The sequence below is a fragment of the Apium graveolens genome, chromosome 7, assembly GCF_009905375.1.
Source record: "Apium graveolens cultivar Ventura chromosome 7, ASM990537v1, whole genome shotgun sequence".
NCBI lineage: Eukaryota > Viridiplantae > Streptophyta > Magnoliopsida > Apiales > Apiaceae > Apium > Apium graveolens.
Genome location: NC_133653.1, coordinates 139,333,713 through 139,344,560, shown reverse-complemented (window position 1 = coordinate 139,344,560; position 10,848 = coordinate 139,333,713). Strand labels below are relative to the sequence as shown.

The window sequence follows — 10,848 nt, the reverse complement described above, 5'->3', positions numbered from 1 at the left end:
TCTTTATAAACCATCCTTTGTTGATCCTCAGACACCAAACCACACAAATATGATACTACTCCCTAAATGTATAACTACCAAACACCAAATACTGGAACAAAATTGTTTGAAAACCATAAACTTTTATATTCCAACCATTCTTTATAACATCAAAGAACTATACCTTGAAAAATCATTATTGGTCGAATACCTGATCCTTTACAAGCTGGAAACCGTTTCTTATACATACCTTGATATACTCTTGAGATATCCATGAGTTTCTTTACGTTATTATTCAAGTGCTTAACCATCATTGATTATGATCTTGTTTATCGAATTATATTGTTTATCATATTGAACTGCTTTAGAATTGGATAGTTTTTTTATATATGTGGATAGATTCATGGTCAGACCATATCTATTGTCAACTTAGGCCAATGTGTGCCTTGGATCCAGTAGTTAGAGCAGTGCTGTGTGCTTTGCTCGGGGTTAGTGCGTGACTGATCAGCAACCTAACCTTGGTTTTAAAACTTAAAATGAATATCCAATTCTAATGATTGTCTAGCAATAAACTTGATTCCTCTGAATCATCTTGTTTAATCATTGATTAACCCTAATTATTGTCATTGTAACTTGCTGAGCTAGTTAGCTCACTCTTGCGAATCTTTTTATGTATTCTACAGTTAAGAGGGATACGGTTGATAGCGAGGTTTCCCAGTTCAATATACGAGCTAAGATTCCAGATTGAGTTGGATCGAGCTAGCAGGAGCTTATTGCGATAGTGAGATAATAAGATTGTAAGAAAAATTTTATTATCAGTTATAAGTTAAATTAGTCGGGATTTGGTACGATGTAATAAAAGTTAAGGTCGTGGCTTATTTTCATACTTTAACCTGTTGCGATCCGTGATTATGTAAAGATGGGTCATTGCAAATAATATGTTTTATACAGGTTTATATATTGTGTATGTGTTGTGGACCCCAAACTTCTGACCCGGGTTTGGAGGGCGCCACAGGTTAGTATCAGAGCTACAGGTGTTAGAGCGAAAACACGCGCTAATATTCACGCAAGTATACGCGTTCGCAAGTAATATAGAATACTTTCTAGTTCGTTCCCACAGAGACTCAGACTAAATTATTGTCTAATTTAACTCACTCACCAATGTATGATTACTTCTCAATGTTAAGATACTAACACTTAAAATTGTTGATTAAATATTAACTACAATTAACTACTTAATTAATCACTTAACTAACACTTCAATTTATCAATAATAAAACACTCATGAGATCACAACTTCATTATTACTTCCTTCTATAGCCATTGTTATTACCTTTAGCATGTGACAGTGATGATATTAATCGAATAACACGAAACTGATAAAAGCCAACTTTCATTGTACTAATACCATTCTACCAAGCATCCACAATTAAGATAGAAGTTGAATAGTCATCAATTATGTTGAGTTCCTATATGTCTACAGAAATTGACAACACAACGATTTAAGCGCAAGTTATTCCTTTTGATTACATAGGGCAAATAAAACTGTTAGAGTTACCCACTAATCATGCACAACGTACATGAACCTATGCTAGCATGGCAAGTTCTAAATCTCAAGATCCACCGTCGCTTCACAAGAGATTAACACCCTATCTTATATGTTCGCGACGCACATAAGACGAATACGCACAACCAATACTAGATATCATACAATCATCACACACTAAAGTATTAAACAATTAACTAAAGAATTCCATAATAAATCCGTTGCAACCCCATGATCACGATTAGCCCATAATAGAACTTATCGTCATCATGGGTTCATATGAAATTATGATAAACAAACACAAGAAAATAATAACTAAAGTAATTATATTAAAACAAAGTACGTCACAAGAGTAAATAAGTTCAAAGCAAGAAAACTAGCATCCAACGTTACAACGAAACAAGAATCACAAGAATATATGCTTCCTCTTCGCTGCGGTGTGCTAAATCGGCCTTCTTCCTTATCTCCTTCGCACCTTGCGTAAAAACACAATCTTTTTTTTAATCCACTTGTGAAAACGTCTCAAATCTACTTATATAATAGTCCCATAAAACTCAGATTACATAGAAAAGGAAACCAAACAGAAGTAGAAGTCCAGAAATATACTATCTTTTTTCCCGACCCTGCGCGGCCGCTCAGCATAGCTGAGCGGGCGCTCAGCTTGCTGCGCGGCCGCTCAGCAATGCTGAGCGGGCGCTCAGACCTCTACTGGAAAAAATCTGATTTTGCTCCGTTTCTTCGCCGTAATCTGCCCGTTTCTTTCCTCTCGCAATGGTGAACACATGCCAAGGCTTATTCTTGATGATTCCTCCCCCGAAATGCAACTAATACCCTGAAATGCATAAACACTAGAAAAACGCATCAAATATACAAAATACTTGATTTCAAGACACCAATTTAAGCCATTTTAAGACGTTCTAAGTGGTATAAAATGCCACTTATAACACCCCCAAACTTAAATCGATGCTTGTCCTCAAGCATTACAGACTCAAAAACAAATAAAAATATGCATGAATGCAATCTATATGAAAATGCAGCGATCCCCCTTACTACAATTAACCAACCAAATTGCCACATCTCAACGAATGCAGTTAGACAACTAAAGATCAATAAACTCATGCAAACGGACATACAGCCAGAAACGTGGTGTGTGCAAATGCTTAACAGATATGCTTCGGAACTAGACCAATTATTATGACTAGACTATCCTCAAGGCAATCCTACGATTATACAAAGAATAAAAAATTCTAGGCACAAAGTGATATACAACACTACAAGCACTCTGGAGCTTATTACGGAATCGTGCTTTTTATTCACAACTCAAATGCTTATTTGACCGTGCAATGAGTGAGGTCCTCAAAAGACTTATACAATGGTATCCATGTAACGAGCGTTAGGTTAGCGGATCCCAGACTCTAAAAGCCTTAGGTCACTAGGCACAAAGTCCCCTAAGAACTTAATAACTCGAATACCAAAGAGCCCACTCTTGATCAATTATGCATAAATATATATATATATTTTTTTTTTTACTTCTGAGCAAGTGCGTTTCGCTCCATCTTGCTCAAACCTAGACTACTCGCACTATATGCGAGCCGGCTACTAGCCATTTGACGCCTAGCCACAACTAGCAACAACTTCCATATTTTTTTTCTCCAAAATTTTTTCTTTTTCATGCCTTTATCACTAAGAACCTATAATCGAATTCTAAGCATAATAAGTAGATTGACCTTGAAAACAACCAAATCATAACAACAATCTAGCCCTTACGCATTCTCTAAGACTTAGTGGACTTACAATTGTTTCTAGCATGCATATCATCCTACACAACTTAATATCACTTTAATGCTATCACTACACTCGTATCAATATCACAATTCAGTCGATAAATCATTGCAAAAGGGATCATGGTAAATGCATGAGCTACATGACATTCATAACAAAAAAAACTATATGGCATAAATTATGCAACTATATGAACTAAACTATCATGAATATGCAACTATATGACACACACACAATATTCCTTAACTACCACCCCCAAACTAAAAATCTTCACTGTCCTCAGTGAAAGTAGTAGAAAGGAACACAGGGTATACCTACTCGGAGTTATCATCATCATCACCCTCAGTGGGTGGAGTATCAGGCGGCGGGTATGCAGAGTCCTCACCAAAAACTGGCCACTGGATATCAGCTCCAAGGCCCCAAAAAGCAGTCCCTAACACAAGGATGAGCTCCTGAGCAAACCTGCTCTGCGTCTCATACATGGCATCCATCCGCCGTGAAAGCCTCCTATACTGGGCATCAACCATCCCAGCACCTTCCTGAGCTCTCGAAGAACCAGCCTCGTCACGCCCTGGCCTAACCATAGTAGCACCTCGTGCTGGACGCCCTCCTGGAAGACGATAACCCAGCCCATGCTCCTTAGGCTCACCACCGGTCCACTCCTGCATCCCATTCAGAGTGCCAGAATCAATCGGGGCTGCTGGCAACTGCAACTGCTCATGAGCCGGCCAGTTCACTCCCACTGCTTGGCATAGCTTCATAACCGTGGATGTATAAGGGATGTTCATATGCTTCGCTCCCCTCAAAAACTTCAGAATTCCTTGGTAGATAAACTCACCAAGGTCCACATAGTACTCCTCATTCAGAATTCCCCACAACAACTGTGCTCTCTCAAGTGTGACCTCATGTGCATGCGAAGAAGGCAAAATATTAGCACAAATAAATGCATTCCATGCACGGGCATACCTGTTCATGGCGATCGCCGGAAAGTGACGATACTTATTAGTGCCGGTCCTGAAGGTCCAAACTGTCCTCGGTCGACAGAGAGTCGCACAAATCAAATCCAAGTCAAAATCCTCAGCAGTCTTTTCATTCCAGTTCTCCTCCTCGGGCTTCCTCTCTCGCTGTCCAATCACACGGCGAATTGCCGCAGGATGATAATCAACCGTCAGCCCTCGGACCACAGAAAACCCATTCTTTTCGGCCTTCGCGTTCGCGTAGAACTCACGAACAACGCTCATCGGTACCGCTTCGGGTGACTCACAAAAAGCTATCCACCCCTTCTCTGCAATCATGGACAGCAACTCACCATCCCTCCCCAATGGTAAAAACCCCCTCTCCTTCAGAATCGGCTTCCCCAACAGCCTAGTCTACTCCTCCTCCGCGGCTCTGTCAGTTAACCGAGGCCTTGCAGCAGTACCCCTCGATGAATCAGCAGTAGGAACTGTGCTGCTGCTGTCAATAGTGCGTGCTCTCTTGGGTGCCATTGATTCGTGAATAAAAGTGTGTAAGAACTGATTTTTGATGTTTGTGAGAGGGTTTAAGTGTAGGAAGTTTTGTGGGAGATATGTAGGATAGGTGTATGTATATATAGGGTGTGGATTAGATTAGGGTTTGGGAATTAAGGGTTAAAATGATGGGGTAGTGGGAACAAATCGTGGGTTTATGGGCTAAAACTGTTTTTGTGTTTTTTTTTCTCTGAACTGTAAAAAAATTCTGGTACTCGACCCCTGAGCGGTCACTCAGCAAAGCTGAGCGGGCGCTCAGGGGGTCACTGGAAAAAAAAATTTTCAGCCCCTGTTTTCTGATTTTTTTTGTGTTTTTGGATAGGTTATTAACTTCTAAGGGTTCCTGTAACAACAATTCATGGGTTGCCTCCCACGCAGCGCTTCTTTTTCGTCATTAGCTTGACGTTTCGTACCCTTCTCAAGTAGTCAACAAAATGGCACTAACCACTTCTCGGTTTGCCATGTCCCCATAGTAGTGCTTCAACCGCTAACCGTTAACCTTGAATGCTTGGTCCAGATCATTCTCAAAAATTTCCACCGCTCCATGCGAAAACACAGTTTTGACAATAAAAGGTCCAGACCACCTTGATTTCAACTTCCCAGGAAAAAGTCGGAGCCGAGAGTTGAATAAGAGAACTTGTTGCCCTGGCGCAAATAACTTAGGATGTAGCTTCCTATCGTGCCACCTCTTCACCTTTTCCTTATACATTTTGTTATTCTCGTACGCTTGAAGTCGAAATTCATCAAGTTCATTCAGCTGAAGCATTCTTTTCTTACCAGCTGCATCTAAATCTAGGTTCAACTTCTTCAATGCCCAGTAGGCCTTATGCTCAAGCTCCGCAGGTAGATGACATCCCTTACCGTACACCAACTGAAACGGTGACATCCCAAGTGAAGTTTTATATGCTGTTCTGTAAGCCCAAACAGCTTCATCGAGCTTTAAAGACCAATCCTTCCTTGACGGACAAACAACCTTCTCCAGAATGCGCTTTATCTCTCTGTTAGACACTTCCGCTTGACCATTTGTTTACGGATGATAGGCAGTAGCTACTCGATGATTCACATTATAACGCTGCATCATAGAAGTGAACTTATGGTTGCAAAAATGCGATCCTTCATCACTTATGATTACCCGAGGTGTTCCAAACCTTGTGAAAATTTGCTTATGAAGAAAATTTAGCACTGCCTTTACATCATTTATCGGTAAAGCTTTAACTTCGACCCATTTTGAGACATAATCGACTGCCAGCAAGATGTACTGATTATTGCAAGATGAGATAAAAGGTCCCATGAAATCGATTCCCCACACATCAAAGACCTCGACTTCAAGCATCACATTTAATGGCATCTCATCCTTCCTTGACAAATTTCCCAATCTTTGGCAACGATCACACCTTAAAACAAACTGATGAGCATCCTTGAACAAAGTAGGCCAAAAAAAACCTGCTTGCAGAATACGAGCTGCCGTCTTCTCACCACCATAGTGTCCACCATAAACCGTGGAATGGCAGTCTCGTAATATCCCCTCCGTCTCACAGAACGGGATACATCTCCTGATGATCTGGTCAGCTCCCTGTCTAAACAAATATGGTTCATCCCACATATACCACTTCACCTCATGCAGAAACTTCTTCTTTTGAGCGAATGTCAAATTAGGAGGCATTATATTGCTGACGAGATAGTTTACAATATCTGTAAACCATGGTTCTTCCTCTTGAATTGCAAATAACTGCTCATCCGGAAAAGATTCATTGATTAACGTCCTATCATGTGAAGTAGAATCGGGATTCTCCAACCTAAAGAGATGGTCAGCTACTTGATTCTCAGTACTTTTTCTATTTTTGATCTCTAACTCAAATTCCTGAAGTAAAAGCACCCAACGAATGAGTCTCGGCTTCAAATCCTTCTTGGAAACTAGATAGCGAATAGCTGCATGATCAGTGAATACTGTTACTTTCGTACCAAGTAGATACGATCGAAATTTCTCAAAACCAAAGACTATAGCCAAAAGCTCCTTCTCAGTAGTGGTGTAGTTCAATTGGGCACCATTTAAAGTCTTACTCGCATAGTAGACCACATGGAAGAGGTTTTTCTTGCGCTGTCCCAGAACTGCACCTACCGCATAATCACTCGCATCACACATCATCTCAAACGGTTCTGTCCAATCTGGTGCTGTAATAACTGGTGCAGTGATTAAACTCTTCTTGAGAGTCTCGAATGCTGCCAAACATTCATCATCAAATTTGAAAAGCACATCTTTCTCAAGCAAATTGCACAACGGCTTAGATATCTTTGAAAAGTCCTTGATGAATCGCCGATAAAAACCCGCATGACCAAGAAAACTATGGATTCCTTTCACAGAATTAGGTGGGGGAAGATTTTCAATGACTCCCACCTTGGCCTTGTCCACCTCCAGACCCTTGCTAGAGACCTTATGCCCAAGGATAATGCCTTTATACACCATAAAATGACATTTCTCCCAATTGAGCACCAAATTAGTTTCCACGCATCTTTTGAGTACGGCGCGCAGATTATTCAAACATTCATCATATAAATGTCCAAAGACGGAGAAGTCGTCCATGAACACTTCGACGTTATTTCCAATCATGTCAGAGAATATAGCCATCATACATCTCTGAAAAGTGGCCGGGGCGCCACATAACCCAAACGAAACTCTGCGAAAAGCAAACGTGCCAAATGGACAAGTGAAGGTAGTCTTTTCCTGATCCTCTGGTGCAATACAAATCTGATTATACCCGGAATAACCATCCAGAAGACAAAAATACTCATGACCCGCCAATCTATCAAGCATCTGATCAATAAATGGAAGAGGGAAGTGATCCTTCCTTGTGGCTTTGTTCAATTTTCTATAATCCATGCATACTCTCCATCCTGTAACTGTTCGAGTAGGGATGAGCTCATTCTTTTCATTTGCGACCACAGTGATACCTCCTTTCTTAGGTACACATTGTACGGGGCTCACCCATGAGCTGTCAGAAATAGGATAAATGATGCCTGCATCTAGCCATTTCAGAATTTCTTTCTTCACCACCTCCTTCATGATGGGATTCAGTCTTCGCTGCTGTTCCACAGTTGGCTTACTACCTTCCTCTAGCAGAATTTTATGCATACAATATGAAGGACTTATTCCCTTGATGTCTGCTATTGTCCATCCTATAGCCGATTTGAATTCTCTCAAAATCCTTAAGAGCTTGTCTTCCTCACTACCTGAAAGGTCAGATGAAATAATAACAGGTAACGTAGATGAATCACCTAAAAAAGCATACCTCAAGTGTTCAGGTAATGGCTTGAGCTCCAAGGTAGGTGCTTCCTCTATTGATGGTTTGAGCTTCCCTTCAGCATTCTTAAGGTCAGAAGTACCAAGAGATTCAAATGGTATGTCCAGCTTTCGCTTCCAGGGAGAAGCGTTCAGATATTGTAATTGCTCGTTGCCATCTTCATCATCGCTGTTAAAATCCCCCACTAAGGCCTTTTTCAATGCATCAGACATTAGCATGCGATCGAGTTCCGAAGTAACCGCAGAATCAATCACATCCAATTTTAAGCACTCCTCATCTTCTGTAGGGAATTTCATTGCCTTGAATACGTTGAAGGTCACATCCTGATCTTGGACCCGCATAGTAAGTTCCCCTTTTTGCACATCTATCAAGGTACGGCCAGTAGCCAAGAAAGGCCTTCCCAAGATTATGGGAATCTTCTTATCTTCCTCAAAATCCAGAATAACAAAATCTGCAGGAAAGAAGAGCTTATCCACCTTGACAAGCACATCCTCAACAATGCCCCTTGGATAAGTAATGGAACGGTCAGCCAATTGTAGCGACATGTATGTGGGTTTTGGATCAGGCAGATCCAGCTTTTTAAAGATCGACAATGGCATCAGATTAATGCTTGCTCCCAAATCACAAAGGCACTTGTCAAAAGTCAGATTGCCAATGGTGCAAGGAATGGTGAAGCTTCCTGGATCTTTCAGTTTTGGTGGTAGCTTTTGCTGCAGAACAGCGCTGCATTCTTCTGTGAGAGCAACGGTTTCAAGGTCATCCAGTTTCACCTTCCTTGAAAGAATAGTCTTCATAAACTTCGCATAACTAGGCATTTGTTCCAGAGCCTCAGCGAAAAGTATATTGATGTGAAGTTTCTTGAACACCTCCAGAAACTTCCCGAACTGTCTATCCAGCTTTTGTTGCTGCAATCTCTTAGGAAAAGGTGGTGGAGGATAGAGCTGTTTCTCCCCTGTATTACCCTCAGGCAGAGTGTGTTCAACAGTAGTCTTCCTTGGTTCCGCCGCTTTCTCCTTTTGCTTAGATTCTTCATCTCTAATTTCAGCTTCTACTTCTTTTGCCTTTTCAGCATCAGCCACTTTTCCAGACCTTAAGGTAATAGCCTTGACTTGCTCTTTAGCTTCCTTCCTGCCTGGTACTTCCATGTCACTGGGAAGAGTGCCAGGTTGACGATTGAGCACTACATTGGCTAATTGACCAATTTGATTTTCCAAGGTCTTGATAGAAACCGCCTGACTCTTGCACAACAGCTTAAGTTCCTCAAAATCAGCACTAGTAGGTGCAGCTGTACTTCCCTGTTGAGGATATGATTGCCTTGTAGCATACTGTTGTGGTTGCTGGAATCCAGGTGGGTTAAACTGTTTACTCACTCCTTGCTGATATGGTGGCTGAATAGCATTCTGATTATTCCCCGAGCTGAAATTTGGATGATTTCTGTTGTTAGGATGATAGGTCGCTGGCACAGGCTGCTGTTGTCGCTGATAGTTATTCACATACTGAACAGATTCGTTGACAAGAGAACACTGATCCGTAGCATGAGAACCTGCACAAAGCTCACAAACCATAGCTATTTGATTAACTCCATATGTAGCCAGAGAATCAACCTTCATTGATAGAACTTGGAGCTGGGCTGCAATAGCGGTGGCTGCATCAACTTCCAGAATACCTGCTACCTTGCCTGACGTCATCCTCTGAGTTGGGTTTTGATGCTCATTTGCAGCCATTGTCTCAATAAGATTATACGCCTCAGAATAGCTTTTAGCCCATAAGGCGCCTCCAGCTGCTGCATCGAGCATGGGCCGAGATTGTGCCCCCAAACCATTATAGAAACCAGTGATCACCATCCAATCCAGCATTCCATGATGTGGACATTTTCTCAACATTTCCTTGTAGCGTTCCCAAGCCTCGCACATAGATTCTGTAGGTTGCTGCGCAAACTGAGTAAGAGCACTCCTCATAGCAGCAGTCTTTGCCATCGGATAAAAATTCACCAGAAACTTTTGCGCAAGATCTTGCCACGTAGTGATGGACCCAGCTGGTTCAGAATGTAACCAGTCTTTAGCCTTGTCCCTCAGTGAGAATGGGAAAAGCCTCAACTTGATAGCCTCATCAGTCACGCCATTATACTTAAAAGTGCTGCAGATCTCGACAAAATTCCTTATGTGCATGTTGGGGTCTTCAGTTGCCGCTCCTCCAAAAGAAACAGAATTCTGCACCATCTGAATAGTGCCCGACTTGATTTCAAAGGTGTTAGCTTGAATAGCCGGATGAAGGATGCTTGACTGAATATCATCAATTTTAGGCTGAGAAAAATCCATAAGAGCTGGATCAGCTTGAACAATACGATCTCCCATGTTTACTGGTTCTTTCTGCTCAGTTCCTGAATGCGAATCCTCAAAATCTAACTTCTCCAGAATATCAAGAACTTCGTCTGTCTCCTCAGCTGTATCTAAAGTCCTCTTGCGAGCACGAGAACGAGTTTGCATAAACGCTTGCTAAAGTACCTGAAACACAACCGGAAAAAATAAGTAACTACTACGTCCTAATCACTGAGTCCTAATGACCAATGATGGTAAGTACATAAACTTAACAAATACGCCGAGTCCCCGGCAGCGGCGCCAAAAACTTGTTAGAGCGAAAATACGCGCTAATATTCATGCAAGTATACGCATTCGCAAGTAATATAGAATACTTTCTAGTTCGTTCCCACAGAGACTCAGACTAAATTATTGTC

General features: G+C 41.4%; 1 non-coding gene across 1 annotated transcript; it reads left to right on the top strand.

Annotated features, from left to right (window-relative positions):
- Positions 1 to 9,968: 9,968 nt before the first annotated feature.
- LOC141675579 (small nucleolar RNA R71) lies at positions 9,969 to 10,075 on the top strand. Its single transcript, XR_012556224.1, has one exon. It is a non-coding gene; the product is annotated as a small nucleolar RNA R71 (small nucleolar RNA).
- The last annotated feature ends 773 nt before the right edge of the window (positions 10,076 to 10,848 follow it).